General features: G+C 34.7%; 1 protein-coding gene across 2 annotated transcripts in view; it reads left to right on the forward strand.

Moving 5' to 3' along the window:
* The window catches only part of LOC113505730 (ecdysone receptor-like), a 129,660-nt gene that overhangs the window by 17,842 nt on the left and 91,730 nt on the right, over window positions 1-20,088 (forward strand). For both annotated transcript variants that reach the window (XM_026888541.1, XM_026888548.1), the window contains exon 2: window positions 4,437-4,481. The gene's annotated coding sequence lies outside the window, so the exon portion shown is untranslated. The remainder of the gene's footprint in view (window positions 1-4,436; window positions 4,482-20,088) is intronic.

Consider the following 20,088-nt stretch of genomic DNA (forward strand, 5'->3'; position numbering starts at 1 on the left):
AGGTAGGTTTCAGTAGACGGCATGGCGCTTATCCCTGCGACCCTGTCTAATAAACTTTAATACGGCTATAATTACGGTACGTCAAGTATTTAAAACTCTTAATGACCCGGAAACGTCACCTTTACTTTGACATATTGCCACACGCCAAAATTACAATGAAAAGGTTAGCAATCTGGCATTTTGGTGCGCTACTATTTTTATAATCAATTATGTATGTCAACTTTATCTAATCTAGTGATAGGTAAGCGGTGATGGCTGGTTTTCATAGTAAAAATGTACTAGAAAACATTTCTGGTATTCTGAGTTTCCTGTAAATATTTTTTCGATATCTAGATCTTACATTTAAGCCGTTCGTTATTAAAAAAGAGAGAAATTAATGACCAAAATCATTAATTTCTCTCTTTTTTAATAAACTTGAACACTAAAATCAAAATTCACAATTTAAACTGGTTTGTAATCAACACACTAAACAAAATCTTGATACTCTGTTATCACCTCCCAACTACAATATACAACGGTATATCATAACGAATTCAATCACAAAGTCGTTCAATTTTCATTTTTTTATTCATTCATCAGTCTGAGTAACTGTCACCAAATCGTTAACGGATCGTTAATGCCGGTACCTTGGCATGTATTCAAACTATTTGGTCGACGACCCCTCGGTTGGACGTCGAACGTTCACGCCTCCTATGAAAACTAAATGACGTAGCTGTCAAAGTGACATTTCAGGGGGGTCTTTAGTATTTTCAGCGCTACTTAATTACTGTGAATTAAGTCGATCGAGATTAGTTAATTTATATTCAATTTGAAGTGTAAAAAGTGGCAACAGTTGCCTGTACCCGGATAGTATTTGCGTTGAAATTTTAATATCGTCATTATTCATACCAATTTTGATTTTTTACTATTCTACTCTCCGTCTCTTCGCCTGTCTGTCACCAGGCTGTAACTCATGAACCGTGATAGCTAGACTGTTAAAAATTTCCACAGGTGATTTAGGTCTTTCTACTTCTCGTTTCTCTATATTTAAGAATCAATATAATTTTGATTAAAAATCCTTATTCAATCATATTTTATTCTATGTTCTAGTTTCGTATGAACGTTCAATAATGTCTATTCGCTATGGTTTCATCGAAACCAATTTGTGGCAATCGAGTTCAAATAAATTAAACCATTACCCCTTAATTGGAAATAACTCTGCGTCGATAATAATTCTAACTTTCTCATAGTTAAAATACGATCGTTATACAGAGTGGTATATATTTATTCATTGTCAGGATTTTAACCTAATTAAGGTCAGTTTTCCATCCAAATGTCAAAGAAAAAACGTATCTACTTAATATCTAAATATTGGAAACATTTCTTCTAATACAATTACAATCATATATTTGAAGACCTTTTACCTGACTGCGGCAGAAAAAGGGGGTATATTTCTGACCACTAATATGATATGATTATGATAAAAGACGAAGATATTGTACTGTTTTGTGAATCATTGTTCTAGCTCAAAAGCATATTATATATATTATGTCCCTTTTTTTGAAATTCATCTGAGCTTATTATGATTACTCAGAATTTTTTCTAAAGAAATGAATACTTTTGATACCTAGTTGTCCATCGTAAATAATCGCACACTTTATGACCTACACAATACAAGCCGGCGGACCCTAATTGATTGTATCTAGCGTCCATTTTAATTAAACCTCTGTACGCATAAGAAGTGGTATACGTTTCTTTGGGGGTCTTGGGTCAGAGTTAAGTGGTGTTGGCAACAGTTGTGTAATCGGTACACGAGTGTCGTTTACCCCACGGCCTTCGTATCGACACTTCCTATTTAGCTGTTAATTGTTCGGGGCCTGACATAGAAGCGATGGATTAATAAGAAAGGGATCAAGTTCCAATAAATAAAGTAACTGAATAATACATGAACATTTGTTGTTACAATAATGTATTGCTTTTTTATACGTTCTGATAAGGTCAAAATGTTTGTTTGCAGAACGATTTATTATTGTCAATCCATTAACACGAGTATATTAATATTTACCTACGTAATTAGATATTATTTTTGTAAAAAAAATACCTGGTTTAGGAATACAAATTTAATAGAAAGTAAATTTGGTTTGGTACTGTATTTTTTACCAACACTATCACAAAGAGACACAAACGCCATCTAGACACAAAGTAAGCAAAGCTTGTATTATGATGACAAGACACATAAATTTCTAAATACGTTCATAGTTAGATAAATTAAAACCAGACAGCAAATGATCACGCTCATCACACAAACCTTTATCCCGGGATCGGAATCAAACCCACGACCGCCTTTACAGCAGCAAGGGTCACTAACCACTAGTATACTATGTAACATGAACACGAACTTACCAAGAACATAGTGTCCCAGTGTGTATTTATGTGCAATAAAGTAATAAATTAATTAATTAATTAAATCAAGTATACAATATAACACCTACCACGTCTAAAGTAATAGTAATGGGAGCGAGATAGCGCATTACACGGCATAGAGCGCTGCCTCTTTTCCACAGCCACAATATTACTAAAGCGAGTGGTAGACGGTCTGAACTAAATACGGAATTTCAGCAAAGCTGTCTTCCAATCTATGCCTTTCCGGTAATAAAAGCGTCCGGTGACGCCTACAGTCGGTTTGCCTCTAACAGACAGGATTTTATCATCTTGTTTACAAATAACTACTCTAGTTTCGATTCATAACGATTCCCAATATAAGCTTGAAGTATTGTGAATAGGTAGTGTAATTAATGTTTTAGGTGACGAAAGATATTGTAGAAAAATTCCAAACGAAATGAATAATTTGACTGTTAAATAGTTTTAAAGCTGAAAAACGATAATAATAGTCCATTAACTTATAGAAAAAAATATTTATTGTCAATGAAAATGTACAAAGTCCTGCGAATATTGCAGGACATGAATATTCAGAGCATGAATCTGTTTAGACTTCATTGGTGTGGCTTAAAAACTTTGACACCAAGAACATCAACCATACGAAAAAAAATAAGGAAGAGTCATATTGAACCTCTTATTATCACGTGTCACAAATGTAATCTATTTTCCTAACAAACAACAGAACATCAGGAAAACCCGTTTATCTAAATACATGTATACATGTATAGAAAATGAATCATGATCTAAAGAATGTAGCAACGTAGTGAATACAAAATACTTTGCCCATATACGTCTCTCGCACCCATGACAGTTATGTATCGGAGAACCCATTACATAATAGTATCATCCTTACTTATATTATAAATGTGAAAGTAAACTCTGTCTGTCTGTCTGTTACGCTTTCACGTCTAAACCACTGAACTGATTTTAATGAAATTTGGTACCGAGATAGAGTTGACCTTGAAAAGAACATAGGATAGTTTTCATCCCGGACTTTTGAAGAGTTCTCTTGGAAACGCGATATAATCGACATCGACGCGGGCGAAGCCGCGGGCGAAAAGCTAGTATAATATAATATTTCTATAACTCATTAGATGTCTTTGTAAGGGATTCTTTCTTCTTCGGGTGATTTCTTCGCTAATTATTTCTTAGAATTTCTTCATACAAACAAATTTAATTTTGTTTGGTCCTACTGTGTAACAAAGATACAAATTGCGAAACTTTATATTTGCCTTTATATTTTATTATTCAATATAACGATAGAACTTCTTTTTCATCATTAATATTACGGGACGTATACTGTCAGTGTTATTTATATAAAGTTTTATTATAAACATTTCAAACCTTGTGCAAAAATCAACCTTCTCGCATGAAACGTGAAACAAACTCGATATAATTTGCAGCCTTTAAAGTAAATAGAGTGTAACCGACGTATTTACAACTCTTTATCGATAGATAGACAAACTGTTTTCATTTTGAGCTCGTTGGTTGTGCAGGCCGCGTCACGAAGAAGGCGGGATGGGGGCGGCCCAAAGCGGTGAGAGGCTGTAGGCGCGTGTGAATGTCAAAACAATATTCAAATCATGTTATCGATAGCTAACGATGTTAAGGACATATGGGTAGATCTGATGCAAAGTTATCGAGAAATGGAAATGTCTGCTCGAATGCCCGAATAGGGATGATTTATGAGTACGACTCCCTAATGTCCTTTTCGCTGTTTTGCATCTGGTATTAGTGTGTTTCATATTATTTAAAAATAAAAGGAAAATAATAAAATAGATTTAGCATGATTACAGTACAGGCTTTGTTAAAACAGCAGTATAAAATTGCCGTCAAAAAATATAAAACCTTCATAGAAAAATTAAGCATGCAAGAGCGGCCATTATCGGACTTCATTACTGAAGATACAATAAATCATGATTAAATAAAAAATCGAGAAACTTTAACACGTGAGAAATCGAACTATCGACGTCTGCAAGGTGAATGTTATATTGACCTTGAATTATTATTTGTTGCAGATTACAACGCCGCCCCGCTGTTCGCCTCCGAAAACGCCTCCAGTGGTAAGTTTTAACACAAAAAAACTGTCAAATTCGATATTCGACTATCGAAAATATGGAAGCCTGCTCGTTTAAACAGAAGAAGATATAGGAAACATTACTTGTAGTGAACAAATCACATACGATTCAGTTCGACCATTCCGGAAAATGAATGGAATAGTTACCTATCTAATCTGGAATCTTGGGGTTATTTGCTCATTCGTGTTTCACTGCAGGGGTCGAGCCTTCGTGTTAAGATAATGGCCGTTATATTGTAGGACAGTGTCCCAGTCAAAAGTCTGAAGACGCATAAGACAGTACCGACTAAATAAGTCAAGTCTCCTTGTAAATTTTTTAAACAAAAAATGAATTTCCTCTTATTTAAAGAGAAATAAGCCCAATCGAAGCTGTTGAAACTCTATTTATGAATCCAGCCAGTTAACCAAGTAAACGAGAAATATATTTCGTTCAGAGAAAAAGTTTTCTAAAACCAGTACTTAAATCGTACTGACAGTTTTTACGAGAGCAATCTTTAGTCATTTTCAGTGTAAGTATCGGAAGTAATAAGAAATCTACTTAATGCTAGGCGGCTATAAAGAAACTCGTAAAAACAACCATGTCATTACACAAGGCTAGTATCAGCAGAGCGCTTTGAAATTGACTAACGTACTCGCAATATATATATATATATATATATATATATAGCATAGTTATTTTTTTATGCTTCGTCTTCTACTAACTCTAACTCTTTTGTTTTTAATATTATTATATTAGTTTTTTTAAGGACTCAATTCAACTGTTAAGTAAATATATCTGCTAATGACGACAAGAATTTCAACTTAATCATATTATCTATACAAAAATATAGTTTGCTTGATGATGACAGAAACTTCAAAGCTAAGCGATAAAGCAAAATATTTTACGTCTTTTATTATAATTTTAATAAACTTATTCAGCTAAACTAGATACTGGATAGCTCGCTTTTGCAAAATACATAATAGCAATATTATTAACAGCAAGCAACTATAATAGCTCTTCTATTCCGTTAGATACACCTATCAAGCTTTTCATAATCATTTCAGTAATTATAGTTTCATAGTCATAAATATAAGTGTTAATAAATCTCGCTTAGAAGAGTTCAAAATTTGATAAAGACTTGCGTCAAATAAATACGAGAACACTTGCCCAAAAATAATAGATAAATATTAAAACTAAAAAAACCCATTTACATTCTCTTGAAAGCGAAAGATTTATTGAAAAATGTATAAAAACAGTAAAGTAAAAGTTTCAAAATCATTAGATTTCCAAAGGTACCCTAACCTACACCTTTTCATTTATCCCGGTCTATGACTAGCAGAAACCAATTTTTAAAGAAGAAAGGACCCGCTTTAACAAAATACAATACATCAATTTCGATTCACCCATTTCGAAGCTACGATGCCACAGATAGATAAACCAAACAGTCCAAATTCACTTACAAAACATTTTTGCTACGACAAACAAAAGCCTATCAATAAAAAGAGCGTGGAACGATAAAATCAATAAAAGAAAGTTCAAGAAACGATTGTAAATCAAAATTACTTGAAGACATCGACCTAATGTTACTAGGTACACCTATATAATTACGGAAAGCCCTGACTCACCCTCGCATTAACTAGAAACTATATTGTATGTACAGAATGTAGGTGTATATATCCCTTTGCCTTAGTTCATATACATATGAGGTATAAAATGAGGTTTATTGAAAGCTATTTCTATAGATTTTTATACTGTTCGGTATTCGGTAATGATACGTTTTGGTGATGGTATTAAAATAACGTGATTTTGTTGATGGTGTTTCACGGTGACAGATGGACAATGGTAGTAAACCCTCAGAAAAGTTAAATAAATGATTACTTACATATATTATTACCACTTTTTAAAGTTGACAGCCGCAGTTGAAAAAGAATGACGTCGCTTTACGCCGAGTCTTGCTTTCACCCAAGCAACAGCCTGACTAAGACGTTGCTGGTTAAATAGATAGAACTTAAAAATGCTTAAAACATGTGCCTTGATAAATAAAAACTTATACAGCCAATGAAAACCAGCTGCAGATACAGATGTAGTACGTAAATGAAGATTTTCACTCTATTGCAAACCATTTAATAATTTAATAATCACTTTCCAATACCAATTTGCTATCGACTATTTACCTCAATTTTCTGTCTAGTTAATTTCACTTCTGGTGATTAGTTCACATTGTAATCTTCACTTGTTATTTAGATATGGACTTTATGTATCAAACATTAGAGTTTGTTTTCCTGTAGCTCGTTTTGTGAGAATAAAGGCTGGTTGCCTTGCCTCGGTCCGTTATTACAAACGTCAGCGTAGCTCGTCCTTAAGGCATGTCAGTGTACATTTAGACTGACATGTAAAAGGTGTGCTTTCCCGTCCTATGTTATTCAGCTATTATGGGACGCGACAAGCTGTTATAAGCTTTGTGGCGAGTCTATTCAAGTATTACTTTCAGCTCTCTGGCCGATATTTTCATTGTTGTATAATATTTTTACTTTTTTTAGATAAACTTTTAAAGAAGATCGAGTGTCTTGTTGTATATTAGAGTAATGAGAAGGAGAGATTTTTTTTACGAACGTAATCACACGGTTTTGAGTATTAGACTTTTCGTTTAGTTTTTTTTTTTTTTCAATGTAGTTACGTTATCCGCATAAATCGTGGAAATAAATTGTAGTAAATATAGTATTTAGTTAATCCTACCTTAATAACTTTAAACAAATCAATAACATCGATTAATTTGTGTTTGTAAAAAACTGATTTGTTTCCTTTATCCCGATAATATTTGTTGCGGCTATTGCCTCACGCCTCAAATTTAAATGCATTGGTTAGCGACAACTTAATAAGAATATTTTACCAAGCGTATTTCGTACACCATTCACCGGTCACCGCGGCCATTGTGTCATTCATTCAAATTCTTTTCCGTTTAACTAGCTGTCATGTCACCTGTACACACGCTCTTAAATAAATCATATATTTTGTAATTGGACTTTAAATTAGCCCCAGTGTAAAATGAATACAGTATTACCTATATGAAAATAATTAACAAAATACAGAAAAAAATGACAACATTTTTTTATCAAATGATGTAACGGTTTTCTCACGCGTATTTATCGGGGTAGCCCGACTAGTTCGACTCGCGATCCCGCCGCGTCTGCTCATGATTAAGGACTCCGGTTGGGTCCGAAACTAGTCGGGCTACCCCGATAAATACGCGTGAGTAAACCGTTACATCATTTAATAATGAATCAGTCTCACGATAGTTGTTATAAAAACAATTTTTTGCTCATCTTATAATTCCACATTTTCCATCAGTATACCACAATATCCTTAGAATATTAATCAGTTTTAACGTCTTGAAAAACAGACGATAATAAATAACTAAAATCTCGTAATTAATTAGCTCATTTATAAATCAGTCGCGGTGTGGGCGGACATGTTTAACTAGTAAACGCGACTGGGCTTTATTACGGTTCCGTACAAGTAGACACTAATATAATTACTTAGACCGTCAGTCTGTCTATCATATTAAATCTTGCTTGTATTCTTGAGCTATGGAAACGGGAAACCATAAAAATCTAGATAAGATAACTCAAAGATAATTTTGAAATAATATAATGAATTTTAAACTGAAAAAACATCGTCTGTAATATGTCAAAACTCAAGAAGTTTATCATAGCTACCAAAAGATAAAACAAAACACAAATTCAGCGAAAGGAGTTTGTTTAAAATACTTTATTTTTAATAACTTTTCCCCAAGCCAATGCCGAGTCTTGCATAAGTTAAGCGTCACAAAATTAATTCTAAAAGAAAACTCTTAAGGTCCCCTATTTGTAGAGCGCTTTATAACCATCTAAAACTTAAAATTGATTTGAATTTGCATGTTTTTTTACAAGTCAGTTAAAAACTTTTTATTACGTTCATTTATAACATTATATCAATATGATCTTAAACAATAAGGTTGTAAAAAAGAGATGGCGCTATAGGCTCTGTAGCGCGCTGTCTCGCTTCCAAAATTACAATATTAAAGTACTAGCTGTTGCCCGCTACTCGGGTTAGAATATCACAATTGTCTTATGGGAAATAAATTATAACATATTTTCACCGGGGATAATGTAGCTTCACAACAGTGAAAGAAGTTCTCAAATCGTTCAAGTAGTTTCGAAGCCTTTTCGTGTCAAGCAAACAAACAAAACATTCCTCTTTATAATATTAGTGTCGATTGATTAAATATTAGGTGGTCCGTTTCTACACTTTGACCGACAAACTGTGTTACAAAGTAAACAGTATACGAATAAGGTTATTAAAACCTTATTCGATGATAACCAACAATTATTTACATGCCGCCCACGACCATATATTTTCAGAAAACCTTTGTGAAGTCGTGTAAACGGAGCCATTTTCCGCAGTATCGAGTTATCAGTTAAAATGTATAAATAACTAACGGAATTGATTTTGCGTGGGCGTTTTGTTGAATAGTAACCTTTTTTGGTGATTTCATTTGCAGATTTTAGAGGTAATGTTTTTTTTTTATGTCCGTAATATTTATGCTATAAATACGTTACACTCACTAACTTAAAAAGACATTATTAAGTTATACAATCACTAGATATAAGTTAACAAAATATGAATGAATAAATTTAACTTAGTAAGTTCATTGTAGAACTCTAAATCTTACCCAAAGGGTAAAAACCGAACCCTAAGGTTCTGCATTCCGTTAATCTGTATTTCACTAAACTGTATCACAGGTTCCGTAAAAGCTAGAAAGTTGAAATTTTAGTTACCGATCAAAAATTAAGGTCATAAATGTGATAGATGACCATGTATAAGCACTATTTTCTTTACTCTCTTTATTACAATTCTATCCCTATATATAATCTTAAAACTAAAATCTAAACAACAGCAGCCATACACCCTATAAACCATAAACATAATATTTACATCAACACCAACCAACACAACCGCATAATCGCCAGCTAAACGGTATCACAGCACGTTTGATATTACCACTAAATCAATAGGGATGTCAGAACTTTCACGACTATATTTATACGGGCGTTGTATCGCGCAAAACGTGAACACCCCGAGGTATACAGCCTCAAACTCTCGCGCCATTATAGGAAATCGTAGCACCTGTCTGCTCTATTTCAATTTACTGATGTAGATATTGTTTAAGACTTAGGCCCTTGTCACACTTGGTGGGAATTCCTTTGCTGATCTTCTGCATCGGAAAAGTCAGACATGTCTGATGAGAGGCACATTGCCAAGAAGGCAGGCCGCGGACGGCTCTATGTCTATTCTACTCTCCGGGCAGCAATCGTTTGTTACTAGAATGACAGGCCAGTGTGACGAAGGCTTTAAAAGAAAAATTACGTGTTATATTATTATCTACATTTTAAAAGACACAATTCTTCAACTAAGACCGATTGTGCTTGTTGTGGAAGCAAGACGCCACTATTCGCTGTGCAATACGCCACCTTGCTTTCACAACAGCTGCTTCAAAGGCTAGAATATTTTGACTGTCTAAATCTTCCATGATAATGAAACAAGCAAGAATTTTAAACTTTTTTAAATAAAGCCTTAATTTATTCGATTAACCGTATAGAAATATCTTTAAGACCAGAACTTTCTCCTTGATATGATCACGGTATACTTCAAATCTTCAACTATATTCCTTACCTAGAAGGAATAAAGTCCAAAGTTCAATATCTTTAAGCTCAAAGGTTAAACGTTTTTATTGCATTCATGATATTTTTATCATCACATCATCACATTTTATTTTATTTTCTTAGTCTAAGGTCTCACTTTATCTTAGTAATATGTTATCAAGCAATATTAGTGAGACAAAAGCGACAAATAACAAAATGTAAAAAACAGCCTGTAAGACTTAAACTAAACAAAGTTTACTACCACAAATTTAGGACGTGTACAAACTGTACAGTTTTCAGTGCTATAAACAAGTCACACGTCGACACTAAAAACCAACAGTTTTTATTCACTCGTTTATGCATATTCATCTTTCTGTGAATGTCACACATTGCAGTATGCTGTACACTGCTGGGCTAAAGTTAGGTAAAGGACACCCGCGTTCCCGACACCCATTTATAATTTACGCACATTGCCGCTAGAGGGCCAACTTCCGAACCGAAACAATGACAGACAGAGATAACGCTCTACGGCTTAAAGTGTGCTCTCTCGCTTCCATACCTAGTCCTACTTTAAGAGACGGTGGTAGGCCTATGAACGGCAAGAACAAAAAACAGCTGACTAAAACTTGTAACAATTTTAATAGAGGATTCCATCATAGCTTTCATCCATGAACAACATAATATAATAATTGTTATCGAATTCAATTGTTATTGCTTTTGAATGATATTTACTGAATTTATTGGATATTTATCTTTAATATGAGTTAATGTTTGGAATGACAAATGTTTGGGTATGTATAAAATTGATACCTGTTCTTTAAATCTATAGAATGGTGAAAGATATTCCTTTAATTTTTTTACGTTTGAACATTTTTATGCAAATTAATATTTTAATTAAATTCAAAACGATTGCCAATGCCATTTTTTATGAACCCTTGGTCTTTCTTCGCTTTAGGGATGGCGAAAGATTAAGCTGGACTTTTACTGGCTAAAGCCACGTGCATGTTTCTCCTACATCGCGCAAAATACTTGCCAGCTTAATACAAGAAAATACTTAAACAGACTTAACTCCGCAACTGTACGAATAACCGATGCACTCACACTAATATTCCTTAAGAATACCAACGCTAACTCAGTAACTCATCAATCAAATGTTTCGAATATCACCAGCTCATTAACAATTTCCACGTAATTTATTACTCCATATAAAACGCCACATCATCGTGTTTCCAAGCAAAATTCGTGTACATTTTCTCTTATAAAACAAGACGTTATCTCATAACTAACTGTGCCCTGTGATTTCACCCGCGTGAATACGTAGGTCCCGTTCCCGGTGCCTATATATTATTGGGGACAGTGATGGATCCAACAAATTACTATCGTAACAAAAGTCAGGATTACTTAATATGGTGATTAAGTATGCTTAAATTTTCTAATTTACCACGCATTTTTTTATTTAATAACAATAAAAATACCTTTTCTTGGCAATAACAACCTTCACAAATACACCAAAAAAAAGAATTAGCGGAATCGGTCCAGCCGTGTGATTGCTTTTGTATATATCTATACCAATATATAAAGCTGAAGAGTTTTTTGTTTGTTTGAACGCGCTTATCTCAGGAACTGCTGGTTCAAATTGTATTGAATAGACCATTAATCGAGGAAGGTTTTAAGCTATATACCATCTCGCCGCGACTAATAGGAGCGAAGAAAAAGTCATAACTTATATCTTCTAACCACGCAGACGAAGTCGTGGGCAACAACTAGTTATTTTAATAATATTAATAGTAAACCCTTTTATAACTAAAGGGTTTCCTTAAAAGACAAGATGATAAGTAGTTCTGATTGCTTACACTTCCAATAGTGGGCAATAGGTCGTTGACACAGTAAGATAGTGTTATCGGGTGCCAACATGCCTGCCTACGTACTTCCGTCAAACATACATGTCCCCGTATAAACTATTTGGGTGTAGGCAGATGTATTTGTAACTCCGATTTTGGTTCATGTGTGGGATCCGATTTAGAAATTCTTTTTTTGATGTCGTTGTATTTATCACCATATCTTCACGGGAAAGTTGCTGGATAATAATAGTATCTCATCGTGTTGTTTTAATTTACTTTAAATCTATTTCTTTATATCCTGGAGTTGTCAAATTGTATATTTTAGGTTATGAATACCTTGACAAATCATACCAGTCACAATATTCCTCAATTGCCCAAATAAAATACATAGATAGTTATAATAAAACACGAATATATGTAACCCTCTTGGTATAAAGGTGTCGCGTCAGTAACTATGGCAAACACATAACCAGATGACATTGGAAACATACATATTTAAGCATTATTAATACAGTCGTACTTTCTGTTAAAACTTACTCCAGTACTATCTGTAGTAGTTAAACATATACTCCCTAATCATGACAATATACCGAATTCATTTAATAGGTATCCATACGGCTTTATAATCCGAACCGTTTACAAATACCCTTTACATGTCGCCACCGTGTCTATATATGAATAAAACATCGCTTATTCACCTCTCTATTCTTAGTCAATGCATTCACAGAATATCTCATAGGAATTCACATTTATCTATGCAACTGGGTTTTTCTAACAAAACCATAACAGTGTTTGACGGAAAGATTAGATTAGACAATTTTTTATTTATTTTACCGCGGTGTTAATTTTATGAAAAAGCTTTCTACTCAATTTTGCATATCACTTCAGTTTTAAGGAGTAGAAAATTAATGTGTGGAAAATTTGATAAAAAACTAAATCTGGAATAATTATTCCGCAACAGCTTATAGATAATTGATCAAACATTTTCTATAATTATGGAAATACCTTTACTTACCCAGCGGCTCATATTAGACCAGCGTCATTATTATTTACAAAACTTCCCTAAACAGTATTCCTTACAACAATGTAGGCTATACTTTTCCTCAGGAAATCTCATTATTCTTTTATTTTGAAGAATACACAAACACCCTACATTGCAGCATTGGTGCGTTATCTCTGTAATATATTGTACAAACTCGCAGCGCCATGCATTCCCTGACTGCGCTTGCGCATAGATCAGAGAGAAATGCGCTTCGCCGCCACCGCGCCGCGCCGCGCCACCGCGGTACCGCCGCGTCGCGAGGAATGCGCGCGCGATCTTGACGCTCACCCCTTGCCGCGACATAGGGCTGCCACCTTCATCAATTACTTCCGCATCATTTGTCCAGATAACACAATCCCCGACCTACTAAAGCTGCGATTTGGCTTCCCTGTTAGAGATTTTCCTCGCATTTTTGCCTATGGTTTCCCTACCCCTGGGAATTAGAATGTCCTGTAATATACAACACTTATCCCTATAAAGCGAGCTGAGTATACTATTACTGGTGAAATAAGGTTTCATAAAGGGTCTATAATATCAATTCCTATCTACATACAAATGCACTAACTTTCACTAGAAAATTGAACTTCAAGATAAGTATAATAGTAGTTATTATCACCTGTTTTCCTATTCCTGCCAGCCCTGTGTTTACGGCGGCAGAGAAATCAGCGAGCGGGCTGCGCCGGAGCAACGCGGCTCATTAACAACGTGTTTAACGTTTTCAAACACGATGTGGTTGCTATTAAATGAAAGTGGACGATATTACTGAGTACTGGATAAGTAGAAGCAGAACTGTGAAGAGAGTGAAGTAGGAGTGTGGAAGCGAGATAACGCGCTTATGAGTTCGATCACAGGCATTCACAGGTTAAGCAACGCAAGGTTGATTAGTGGATGGGTGTCCCGGCTGTGTGAAAATATGAGAAAGTTTAACAACCAGTCCTGCTAAGGAGTATCTTGTTGCCTAGGTAACTGGGTGTTGAGTAGGTCAGATAGGCAGTCGTTCCTTGTAAAACACTGTTGCTTAGCTGCACCCGGTTAGACTGGACACCGACATAGTTCGAAAAGACTACGCTGATGAATCTTCTCACAACATCACACAGCATCGTCAATCAAAACACGCAACACACATACACCAACACGTATTTCCATGTTACATAGTTGCGTATGCGCACATTTTATCTAAGTACCGGAAGCCAGTACCAAATAAATATGAAGTAGAACAGCATTTAACACGAACCAAAACATTCATAACATAATCCTTGATATTCTTGCATTTGACTTTGAAAATGCATCCAGGTGTTCAATCAAAACGTTTACATTGTCCTGCCTACGCACTCCTACGCTTACATCGCACTTCAACACATAAATATTCCGATGTCACTTGGGTGGTCACTCGAGAGATGTTAGATTATCGATATGCATTTTAATCGAGAAAGGATGCTGCGTCAATCTCTCGTTCATTTACACCGAGGTCTGGACAACACAGTGTTGTGCTCGCCTCATGTCTAATCGATAAGCTGTGCTATACCGAGTTTCACATTCAAGTGAATTCAGTTTGCGATGAAATATTCAAAGTTTATTGAACAACACTCGATCGTTTGACTATGAAATGTAGGTCTTGTGTTATTTTTGTAGCGATTCGATTACACTCGGATTTTATATCAAAGGATTGTTCCAAATGGGATTGCAGCAGTTTAAAAATGGAATCAGATGAAATAAAAATAGAGGTCGGTATATTATGTTTCATGATTCTATAGCAATAAACGATATTTCGCGAACGAGCTACAAGCAACGAATTTTGAAAGTAGTAAAAATTTTGGTAATTATGTATGCCTTAAATGAAGTCAACGTAGGAAGGTACTGGCCACACATTATGCCAGTATTTCGGAACATTTCACGCACATTCATTTAATAGTGACTATAAAAGTGTCGCTGTAAGGAAGCCGGCAAATTAATGTATGCGTGCAAAATCGTGTGGAACCTTACACAAAGAAAATGCTTAGTGACCGTTTTGTTGGGCCGACCCACTTCCGTTACATGAGCCAAAACTATTTGCTCAGTACATCTATTGTTTTGTTTATACAATGTAACAATTTTGATTTATTAACTTTATCTGATTGGTCATTATTATTTTAATGAGCTATGGACTACTGTGTTATGTTATATCATGAATGAAATTATTCTTGCGTCTTGTAATTCTCATCTCTAATTACAGATACTATCGTTAGTCGAGTGTTGTTATAACAAAGGTAATATTAAGATCAGCTGATGGGCAATATTTTTTTTTCTATTGTATCTTTCGTTATTTAGACAATGACATTAATTTTACACAATATTCGCAAAAGGCGTATTGTAAAAGAAATACTCCTAACCTAACATTAATTCTTAAGGAACAGCCGTCAAAATGTTCTTACTTCAATTACTCAACGAGACGAAATAGGCCTCTAGACATATAAAAAAACATGACACGATACATACAGAACCTGTTTACCAAAGTAACACGAGTAGTATCTTAAGATTAAATCGTTTGGCAATAAAAACATGTAAAAGTACCTTATCACACTGTTGACTAATAAAGGAGCTCCCATTAATCCTTACTTATCTATGTGATTTATGCGAAAGTATCATGTCTTGCTATAAGCTCTTAAAATAGTACCTTTGCGGGTGAGGAAGCGAGATGCCTATACTCTGGTACACGCAGTACATAGCGTCTTCTCGGTTGCACGATATCAAGAATACCGCTTAAAGAGGACGCAGTACATACTGTGATGCTATCATCATGACACATTAGCAGGTTTGCCGCTAAAATCGAGACATTTGTCAGCATGTAATACATTTTATGTCGAGTTGTCTCTTGGAGTGTGTAGAAGAATATTTTAAGTTGTAACTAGAGTTGATGTAATCAGATAGTAGTCCAGTCCATCAACGCTATTCTGCACTGAAATTGTACTAATACAGGGCCCCAATTCTGCTATTTAAAAATGAATAATTGGAAATTCAGTAATTAAAGGTACGATACACTCAAGGGTCACAACTCAATTGTGTTCGCAAAATGCTGAAGAGTATAGGAATAATTTCAAATTTAATCCAATTGTCATTCATTCATCGGCCATTGTAAATAGCAGAATTGGGGCCCAGGTCTATTAGACCTGTATTCCTACCAAAATTTTAATAAAGTATTTTGCTAGCTTGATAGCTCTCTATACCAGGGTAGCAGACTCTTCCGCAGCTGCTCTATAAGGTCTTCGCTCAGGGCATAAGATGTTACCTAACATCTCAAACTTAACTTAGAACGTGTAACTAGAATCTAGAGATCTAAGGCCCTAGGGAATGTAGATTAAGATACTTGGCTCTACAATAAATGTGATATCTTTTAGATAGTACAAGGTATGATATGGTCTCACCTGAACAATTTACATGAACTTAACTTTACTTTTTAACTTTTTTTAAATAGGTTTTTCAGATATATCTTGACAGTCCTTATTCCCCTAAAAATAAGTCACAAATATGTACCTATTTTTAGCCATAAGTATTGTTGTCAAAGAGGTATTTCGAACACAAAAGCGAGTAAATACATTCCTTATTTATTTTTAATCTTATTATTGAACGAAAGACTTTTTTGTTATTCATTTGCTACACACAGTGTGATAATGTTATTTATACCTAGTAAGTGATTAAGTCTCTGAAAACAACGCCAATTGCTTAGCCTGAATTTGCGCTTAAGTTTTTCAGTGAACAGTTTTCCAACTGTCAATGCTTCTCTACAAGTTCCATAACCCATTCTTAGTTATTTTATAGTATTCAAATTAATCCAATTGGTATTAATTTAATTATATTATTATCTACACTTATGTGAGCCCTCCCATATAGTTAACCCATAAAAACATCAATCAGAATCCTGTAACATATCTATGCATTAACAATTTAATAAAAAAATACAGTAATAGGTAATATTTTAACCCGAAATGAAAAATCCCTCTACACATTTAAGCAAATGAAACCCAGAGCGAACATTAACACTTTTTACACACGAATTCCACGCGATCGACGCCAGGGGTAAAACTAGTTATAAATACATCTATAGCAAACACGTGTAGTGTCATACATTGACAAATTCGTAGACGACCTTTTATACAACGTGACGAAGCAATAATAATAATATATAGTGATTTGTGGCCTTAGGATCAGCGGACCTAGAAGAAATACATGAGTAGGACAAAAAAATAGTTTAAAAACTTTGATTGTTGAAGAGCGCCATCTATTGAATGAGGAACGGATTAAAAATGCCCGTAAACTTTCCCAACATGAAAAGAAAAAAAAAAGAAAATTTGTGAAAGAAATACTCTCAATGGAACAAATCAGAACCCATACATTTCATTGCATCACGTTTTTAAATGTGGTTGAACTCTCAGCCGGCTACTGGCCACTCATAAACTTGAGCGCAGACGTAAATATTTACAAGGATGACATGCATCGACAACTGACGCAGAAGAACAAAATAATATTCGATTTTTAAAACGAAAACGAGTTGTAGAGAGTCTGTTATGACGTGCTATTGTCATTTTAATTTTAAATTAAGATTCAATGTTTTAAATTTTTGGAACCAAGGATATTTATACAAGTGTGTCTTATTAATATGAAGAGTTTTGATGTTAACACTTTTGATATTAATGACTAAGTTGTTCCTAAAGCTTCTTCTGTTGCTCGCTCAATCAAGGGTATAGTTTTTTTCATTTAAAAGTGAATGAAACTGATACCTTTTTCAGAATTTTATTAGTCTGCATTTTTTAAAAGAAGTATCTACTGTTCCATGTTCAAAATGTATTGATACCATCGACTGAAATCCTCTGTTTACGTCACACTGCACATAAAAACTTCTTAGTGTCATGCGTTATAGCAACTTAATCCGCTTACTTTATGGCCTAAGGCATAAATCGCCGTCAGTTACTTGTATAAAGACGTGATATAAGGTCGTCGTCTTTGTAAGCTAATACCTACTTTATACCTCTTTTGTGTCATAATGAAGGGAGATATATTCGGGACAAAAACGTTACCTGGTATTTTTCATGAAATATTTTTGTTTTCTTTGTGCTATTTTAATGTGGGTTGATCGAAAAATGACACTTAATTTAGTATTAGAGATATAAAAATAATGGTATACGTAACCCCAATGTTTTAGAAAAATGCCTGCCCACGCTTAATATGAAACTTGAAGTATGGGTAAGAGTAAAAGAATAAAGAAAATAAGTTTTTTTTGCTCACGTAAGTACGTACTTTGTTGTGTAAATAAATGTGTATTGAAATAAATGACATTTAAAAGTTCATTGTTTTCCTATTTTTATGCTGCCAATCTTTGATCCTGTAATGAAATTCATAATCTTTTAATACTGCTGACAAGGAAGAAATAAATTTGTGCACCTACGAGACTCTTATCCAACATATTCCGAAGTTTAACAAATTGCTACCTTGTCTTATAGATCCGTCTTCAAATGTTACAAATTGCTATTACTTTCGTTATTGTTTTTCCTCTAAGTCTTATTTTCACGACACTGTTTGTTTTTCGCGAATGAGTAATGAACGAACAATTTCAAGGTACCTATGTTATTTGTTCTACCAAAAGCTCTTACTGAGAAATCAACAACAAACAAATGACGTAATAATATTAAGAAAAAGAAGTGATCAAAAGAAAATCATTGCAATGTAAAAATGCGTATTTAGAATCATATTCTTAGGCTGTTTTCTGTATCACTAGTGTTTAAAAGAAATCATGCAAGATTACAATCTAGTCGTCAGGTGTATTTCAAATTTTTCCGCTATAAAGTAAAATGTGTGTTATAATGAATTCTTCACTGGTAAGGGCATCATGGCTACGCATTATACCAAGGCCTGCCCGACAATGGAGCCATGTAATAATGTCAGGAAGTACACAGCACCATGGATCCTCATTACACGCTTTTGTGATGCGTAACATACTGACACACGTGCCCTTATCGATTACACTCCATTTTTATATTACTTGTCATCTCGCACAGGCGTTATACATTAGTTCATTATCGGTAAAAAATAGTGTTCTTTCTTAAAAAGATGATCGTCTGATCTATATTGATTTGGACACCAAAATACATAATCTCCTCATTTTAAACAGTATATTGGAGGACGACAACATTCTCACAACGCCATCTAGTCTCAAATTAAGCAGAGCTTGTGTTATGAGTACTAGACAACTGATAAACATACTTATATAGTTCTAAATACATACATATTGTAGATAAATTACACCCAGACACAGAATAAATGATCGTGCTCATCACACAAACATTTGTCCTGGGTGGGAATCGAACAGCAGTCAGGGTCACTAACCACTAGACCAACAGGCCAGTCAGTAAACAGTATCATGTCCTAGCTTCTATTCCGGTGCATTCTTTTTATTATCGCCCAAAATCATCCTTATCATTTTTGTTTTTCTGAATGAAAAATATTTTACACACAATCCAATGTTTTTCCTTACGGCTCTCTTACATACCCCTCACAACGTTACCCTAAAACGAGATCCAAAACGAAAATTTCATTGTTAAAAAACAAAGCATCCCCTATACAAGCTTTGTTCACAAACAGGCACCTGTGCGATAGCGAGAGGGGTACTGCATCTTAAGTCTTCGGGTAGGTCAGGCCCGATTCCCGGGCAAGAGAAACTGAAAGTACGCGAACCAGTTCAAGTGCAGATGCGGGCCGGGGCAACGCGTGCGGGGCGCGGGGCGCATCGGCGCGGGGCGGGGGCAGCTCGGCGTGACCCGGTCGTAGCCCAGCCAGTTAGGATGTATGTCACCAAATAACGATGACATCGCTATATTGTGATGAAGATCAAAAAGGATTTGATTACCTGAACGATAGGCATCTACGAGATGAGGAAAACGACTTCGAATCGAAACTAACAGAAATATATTAAGAATTTGAAAACCAAGTTTAAAATTCCATAATTGAACTAGTTCACAAGCCGAAGCACTATCTTTCTCATATATCTAGGATTCAAGTCAAGAGGTTTTTAGTTTTGT

This window comes from Trichoplusia ni, chromosome 2, assembly GCF_003590095.1.
Source record: "Trichoplusia ni isolate ovarian cell line Hi5 chromosome 2, tn1, whole genome shotgun sequence".
Classification (NCBI taxonomy): Eukaryota; Metazoa; Arthropoda; class Insecta; order Lepidoptera; family Noctuidae; genus Trichoplusia; species Trichoplusia ni.